This window comes from Saccopteryx leptura, chromosome 10, assembly GCF_036850995.1.
Source record: "Saccopteryx leptura isolate mSacLep1 chromosome 10, mSacLep1_pri_phased_curated, whole genome shotgun sequence".
NCBI classification, from domain to species: Eukaryota; Metazoa; Chordata; class Mammalia; order Chiroptera; family Emballonuridae; genus Saccopteryx; species Saccopteryx leptura.
Window position 1 is genome coordinate 54,326,598 of NC_089512.1, and position 7,508 is coordinate 54,334,105.

The window sequence follows — 7,508 nt, forward strand, 5'->3', positions numbered from 1 at the left end:
TACTTATGCACGTGGTTCTCATTGATGTTTTAAGTACATTAGGTATATTATTATCAAATCTGTGATCTTCAAAATTTCCATTTTGTAGTAGACTGTTTACATCTATATTTCCTCTAACATATTCATATTTCACATTCAAAACTGAACTATAATATATTAAAATATGCAAGGTTTGGCATAATATTTTTTAAAAGTATTACAAAATAAATGGTAGATTAATTTAGTTTTTGTTAATTAATTGTGCCTTATTAAATGTACATGATTTAATAATTTATGTGTTAATTACCTACTACACCAAATGATACCTTATAATCAATTAATGTTTTATGATTAGAAAAAGTGTTTGCCATGATACTGGTCTGGAAATATTAAAACATTACCATTTTTGTTACAAATCACAATTTTTTAAATATTTAAACACTTTTACCAATGATATATTTGTTTATTATTGTCAGTGAAGTCTGTTTTCTTTCTCAGCGACAAGACAAAAATGAGCCACTCTAATTTGTGAGTTGGAAGCTAGTGATTTTTACAAGATAACTTTAGAATATAGCTTTACATAGGTTTCCCCTAAAGAATAATGAGTTTCAATCTCTCAGAACCTTAATCCTGAATTATACACTTCTGAGAATAGAGGCAATAAGTAAGTTTGCTTGAAAACACTCACTTATATTATTCATTATTGACAAACTAATTCTGTTGTGTGTCAGTGTCTGAAATTTTACTTAAAGGTTTGTAGAAACTCAAAGACTGATGATTCGAACAGCTAAGAAATGTTACCTTCCACCTGGAAGATGTAATGTTCTTGGCGCTGCAGTATAATATTAATCATTTGACTTTTGAATCTGTAATTGTATTGGCAAAATTGATTCTAGCTGTTTCACATGAGAATCTAGAATTTTCCAGGAAAACTGGCATCATATAAAATAAAATGTTACAGTCACATTATCAAATACAGAATTTGAGAAGCAAAACTTGACTACAGTTTCTATGAAAAGAGCAGGGGGGGTTCAGTATGAGCCATTGGTGAGAGGTGCATTAATAGATAATTTGCAGGACAAGAGAAAACCATGACTCTCATACAGATCTGAAAATGAACATTATTAAAGATTTTATTTTATTCATATGATATGAGGGAACCAGGCTGATGTTTTAACTGATTCAAAGGAAAAGTCAAAAGAGCAAAAAAATCACATGATGTAAAAAAATGTTGAGATGAATTGGAAATTAGGACAAAGCTGGTTTTTGCACAGGAGAAAGTTAATTAAAATCACTACTGAATAGAGAAGACTTTATAAATCAATCAGTTACCTACAACTTTCAAAGAGTTGCAGAGTAGTTCAGAGATAATGAATAGAGCTTGGATCTAATAATTACCAAAGGTAACCTAAGGAGGATGCATAATTTTTCATTGAATATGATTTTTTTTCTACACATGAATGCTAAACAAACAGCTACAACCAGAGACTGATATAACAGAAATAAAAGCACAGGTTCAAGAGAGACTATATTTGCACTCTACTGCATGTGAGCACAAACACACCTAAAACAAAATTCTAGAATTATTATTATTTTTAAAGGTGTTTAATCTCACTTTAATTGGGGAAATGCAAATTAGAACACTGTTAGATATCATCACACCCTCAAGAGATTTGCAAAATTTTTAAAATCTCTTTGTAGGAAATATGTGGAGCACGGGAGCTCTACTCATCATGTGAGTCTGTACAATTACTTTGGGAAAGCTGGACATTGTTCTAAAAGTCAGATATATGCTCATCGTGACCTCAGTGAGATTGACATGTCTATGGCCTGAGGCTGGCATTGTAATGAACAGGGCTGTGAAAAACAGAATTATACATCCTTACGCCCAAAATCTAAACCTTCCTTTTCCACCCCATATCTTCTCTATTTCAGATAAGAACAACGTGTCCACCTACCTATTCAAATCCCTAAACTAAAAAGCATCGAATTCTTCTTTTAATCAACATCCACCCCAATTCTAAGACAAGAAAATGCACCATCAAGTTCTGGCGGTTGACAAATTTATCCTGAATTGAACTATTTTCAACTTCTACTACATCAACCCTAATTGGACAATTCTATCTGTTTTGGTCTACTAGATAATTCCTCACTAGTTTGCACTATCCACTGTTGCTTCTGAAAAATTCATTTTCCAGAAAGCAACCCAATTGAACCTTTTTAAAACTGTATTATCAGAGCAAGCCTCCCCATGTTCAAACCAATAGCTATCACTAAGATTTACAATAAAATCTAAATCCTGCAGTATAAGGACCCATAAATTTGTCCTTGCCCATGTCTCTTTGTTTTTTTCATTTGCTGCCTTATTTTTAAACTTAGTTCATATTTATTGCAATTCCTTTTAACCTTTGAACATATCACTCTGGTTTCTAGCTTTTTCCTTCATTTGGTTCCCACATGCACCAAAATATTTTTTTTCAGTTTCTTAATTTTATTATTATGTTTTAATTATTATTAATTTTAATGGGCTGACATTGATAAATCAAGGTACATATGTTCAGAGAAAACATCTCCAGGTGATTTTGACATTTGATTATGTTGCATAACAATCACCCAAAATCAAATTGTCTTCCATCACCTTCTATCTGGCTTTCGTCGTGCCCCTTCCCTCCCCCCAAACCCCTCTCCTACCTCCACCCCCTAGCCCCTGGTAACCACCACACTCTTGTCCATGTCTCTGAGTCTCATTTTCATGTCACATCTACGTATGGAATCATATAGTTCTTAGTTCTTTCTGAATTACTTATTTCACTCAGTATAATATTATCAAGGTCCATCCATGTTGTTGGAAATGATCCGATGTCATCATTTCTTGTGGCTAAGTAGTATTCCATAGTATATATGTACCAAGAGAGACACTCGTCCACTGAGAGACACTAGGGCTGTTTCTAGATCTTTGCTATTGTGAACAATGCTGCCATAAACATGGGGATGCATTTCTCCTTTTGAAACAGTGCTATGGTGTTCTTAGGGTATAGTCCTAAAAGTGGGATAGCTGGGTCAAAAGGCAGTTCCATTTTCAAGTTTTTGAGGAATCTCCATACTGTTTTCCATAGTGGCTGCACCAGTCTGCATTCCACCAGCAGTGCAGGAGGGTTCCATTTTCTCCACATCCTCACCAGCACTTATTCTGTGTTGTTTTGTTGATGAGCACCATTCTGACTGGTGTGAGGTGATATCTCATTGTGGTTTTAATTTGCATTTCTCTAAGGATTAGTGATGTGGAGCATTTTTTCATATGCCCATTGACCATCTGTATGCCTCTTTGGAGAAGTGTCTATTTATTTCTTTTACCCATTTTTGATTGGATTGTTTGTCTTCCTGGTGTTGAGTTTTACAAGTCTTTATAAATTTTGGTTATTAACCCCTTATCAGACGTATTGTCAAATATGTTCTCCCATTGTGTAGTTTGTCTTTTTATTCTGTTCTTATTGTCTTTAGCTGTGCAAAAGCTTTTTAGTTTGATATAGTCCCATTTGTTTATCCTGTCTTTTATTTCACTTGCCCGTGGAGATAAATCAGCAAATATATTGCTGCGAGAGATGTCGGAGAGCTTACTGCCTATGTATTCTTCTAAGATGCTTATGGTTTTATGGCTTACATTTAAGTCTTATATCCATTTTGAGTTTATTTTTGTGAATGGTGTAAGTTGGTGGTCCAGTTTCATCTTTTTGAGGGTAGCTGTCCAATTTTTTCAACACCATTTATTAAAGAGGCTGTCTTTACTCCATTGTATACCCTTACCTCCTTTGTCAAATATCAGTTGTCCATAGAGCTGTGGGTTTATTTCTGGGTTCTCTGTTCTGTTCCCTGGATTTATATGCCTGTTCTTATGCCAGTACCAGGCTGTTTTGAGTGCAATGGCCTTGTAGTATAACTTGATATCAGGAAGTGTGATACCTCTCACTTTATTCTTCTTTTTTAAGATTGCTGAGGCTATTTGTGTTCTTTTTTGGTTCCATATAAATTTTTGGAATATGTGATCTATATCTTTAAAGTATGTCATTGGTATATTAATTGGTATTGCATTGAATTGATAATTTGCTTTGGATAATATAGATATTTTAATGATGTTTATTCTTTGAACCATGAGCACAGTATATGCATCCACTTGTTTGTATCTTCCTTGATTTCTTTTATCAATGTTTTATAATTTTCCGAGTACAAATCTTTAACCTCCTTGGTTAAATTTACTCCTAGGTACTTTATTTTTTTGGTTATAATAGTGAAGGGGATTGTTTCCTTAATTTCTCTTTCTGACTGTTCATTGTTGGTGTATAAAAATGCCTCTGATTTCTGAGTATTAATTTTATATCCTGCCACTTTGCTGAATTCATTTATCAAGTCCAGTATTTTTTTTGACTGAGACTTTAGGGTTTTCTATATACAATATCATATCATCTGCAAATAATGATAGTTTTACCTCTTCTTTTCCAACTTGAATGCCTTTTATTTCTTCTTCTTGTCTGATTGCTGTGGCTAGGACTTCCAGGACTATGTTGAGTAAGAGTGGTGAAAGGGGACATCCCTGCCTTGTTCTTGACCTTAAGGGGATTGCTTTTAATTTTTGCCCATTGAGAATGATGTTGGCTGTGGGTCTGTCATAGATGGCCTTTTTCATGTTGAGGTATGTTCCCTGTATTCCCACTTTGCTGAGAGTTTTGATCATACATGGGTGCTGGATTTTATCAAATGCTTTTTCTGCATCTATTGAAATTATCAGGTGGTTTTTCTTTTTCCTTTTGTTTATGTAATGAATCGCATTGATTGATTTGCAAATATTGTACCAGACTTGCCTCCCCAGAATAAATCCCACTTGATCATGGTGTATGATTTTTTCCATATATTGTTGGATCCGGTTTGCTAATATTTTGCTGAGGATTTTAGTATCTATATTCATCAGGGATATTGGCCTATAATTTTTATTCTTTGTGTTGTCTTTGCCTGGTTTTGGAATCAGAATTATGCTTGCCTCATAAAAGGAGCTTGGAAGTCTTCCTTCCTCTTGAATATTTGAAATAGCTTGAGAAGGATAATAGTTAGTTCTTCTTTGACTAATTTGGTAGAATTCACTTGTGAAGCCATCAAGTCCAGGACTTTTCTTTGTTGGGAGTTTTTTGATATATGTTTTGATCTCATTTGGGGTAATTGGTCTGTTTAGGTTTTCTGATTCTTCCAGTTTGATTTTTGGAAGATTGTATGTTTCAGGAATTTGTCCAATTCATCTAGGTTGTCTAGTTTTTTGGCATACAGTTCTTCATAGTATTTTCTTATAATATTTTGTATTTCTGTTGTGTCAGTTGTTATTTCTCCACTCTCATTTCTAATTTTATTTATTTGAGTCCTCTCTCTTTTTTTCTTGGTGAGTCTAGTTAAAGGTTCATCAATCTTGTTTACCTTTTCAAAGAACCAGATCCTAGTTTCATTGATCCTCTCTATTGTTTCTTTAGCCTCTATGTCATTTATTTATGCTCTGATCTTTATTATTTCCTTCCTCCTACTACATTTTGGCTTTACTTGCTGTTCTTTTTCTAGTTCTATTAGATGCAGGGTTAAGTTGTTTATTTGAGCTTTTTCTAGCTTCTTAAAGTGTGCCTGAAGTGCTATGAATTTCCCTCTCAGTGCTGCTTTTGGTGTGTCCCATTAATATTAAGTTATTGTATGCTCATTATCATTTATTTCTCGTAATTTTTTTATTTCTTTTTTGATCTCATTCTTAATCCATTCATTATTTAAAAACCTGCTATTTAGTTTCCATGTGTTTGAGAATTTTTGAGTTTTTCTGTTGTGGTATATTTCTAGTTTCATGTCATTGTGATCAGAGAACATTCTTTATATGATTTCAATCTTCTTAAATTTGTTTAAGACCACTTTTGTGCCCTAACATGTGGTCTATCCTAGAGAATGTACCATGAGCACTTGAAAAGAATGTATATTCTGCTGCTTTAGGGTGAAAGGTTCTGAAGATATCTATTAAATACAATTGAACTAGTATGTCCTTTAAGTCAGCTGTTTCTTTGTTAATTTTCTTTTTTGAGAATCTATCTAGTGATGTTAGTGGGTATTGAAATCCCCTACTATTATAGTATTGCTGTTGATCTCGCCCTTTAAATCCATCAATGTCTGTTTTATATATTTAGGTGCTCCTATATTAGGTGCATAGACATTTATAATAGTTATATCTTCCTGTTGGATTGCTCCCTTTATCATTATGTAGTGACCTTCTTTATCTCTTACTATAGTCTTTGTTTTAAAGTCCATTTTGCCTGATATAAGTATTGCTACCCCAGCTTTTCTTTCATTTCCATTTGCATGAAATGTATTTTTCCATTCTTTTACCTTCAGTCTATGTGCATTTTTTGTTTTAAGGTGTGTTACTTGTAGACAGCCTATGTACGGGTCTTGTTTTCTTATCCATGCAGCTACCGTATGTCTTTTGATTGGATCATTTAATTCATTTACATTTAAGGTTATTATTGATATATAGTTGTTTATTGCCATTTTATTCTCTAGAGCTGTATTCCTCTTTTGGTATATTCTTTTCCCCCTTTGATGTGTTTACAACAGGCCCCTTAGCATTTCTTGCAGCATTGGTTTGGTTGTAGTGAATTCCTTGAGGTTTTTTTTTTTTTTTTTGTCTGAGAAGCTTTTTATTTCTCATTCAATTTTAAATGATAGTCTTGCTGATAAAGTAGTCTTGGTTGTAGTTTCTTGTTCTGCATTACTTTGAATATTTCTTGCCATTACTTTACGGCCTCAAGTGTTTCTGTTGAGAAGTCAGAAGTTATCCTTATGGGGGCTCCTTTGTAGGTGATAGCCTTCTTTGTTCTAGCAGCTTTTAATATTTTCTTTTTATCACTTAGCTTTGGTATTTTAATTATGATGTATCTAGGTGTAGATTTTTGGGGGTTTCTCTTTAATGGAGTTCTCTATGCTTCTTGAACATTTGAGTCTTTTTCTTGCCTCAATTTAGGAAAGATTTCAGCTATGATTTGATTGAACAAAGTTTCTATCCCTTGTTCTTTCTCTTCTTCTTCAGGAACCTGTATGATGCGAATGTTATTTCTTTTCATGTTATCACAGAGCTTTCTTAGAGTTTCCTCAAACTTTTTGAGTCTCTTTTCTTTTTTTTTTTTTTTTGCTCTGCTTCTGTGACTCCATTTATCTTGTCCTGTAAGTCACTGATTCAATCCTCAGCTTCATCCATCCTGCTTTTAATTCCTTACTCTGTGGTCTTCAATTCTGATATTGTATTTGTCATTTCTGACTGATTCTTTTTTATTATTTCAGTTTCCTTTTTTTATGTTTGATATCTCTTTATTCAGGTATTCTTAATGACCATCTTTATTGTTCTAAGCTCTTTGAACATCCTAACAACCATTATTTTAAACTCTGTATCTGGTAATTTTGTTATATCTGATTCATTCAGGTCCTTCTCTAGGGATTGCTCTTGATTCATTTGGGTTGCA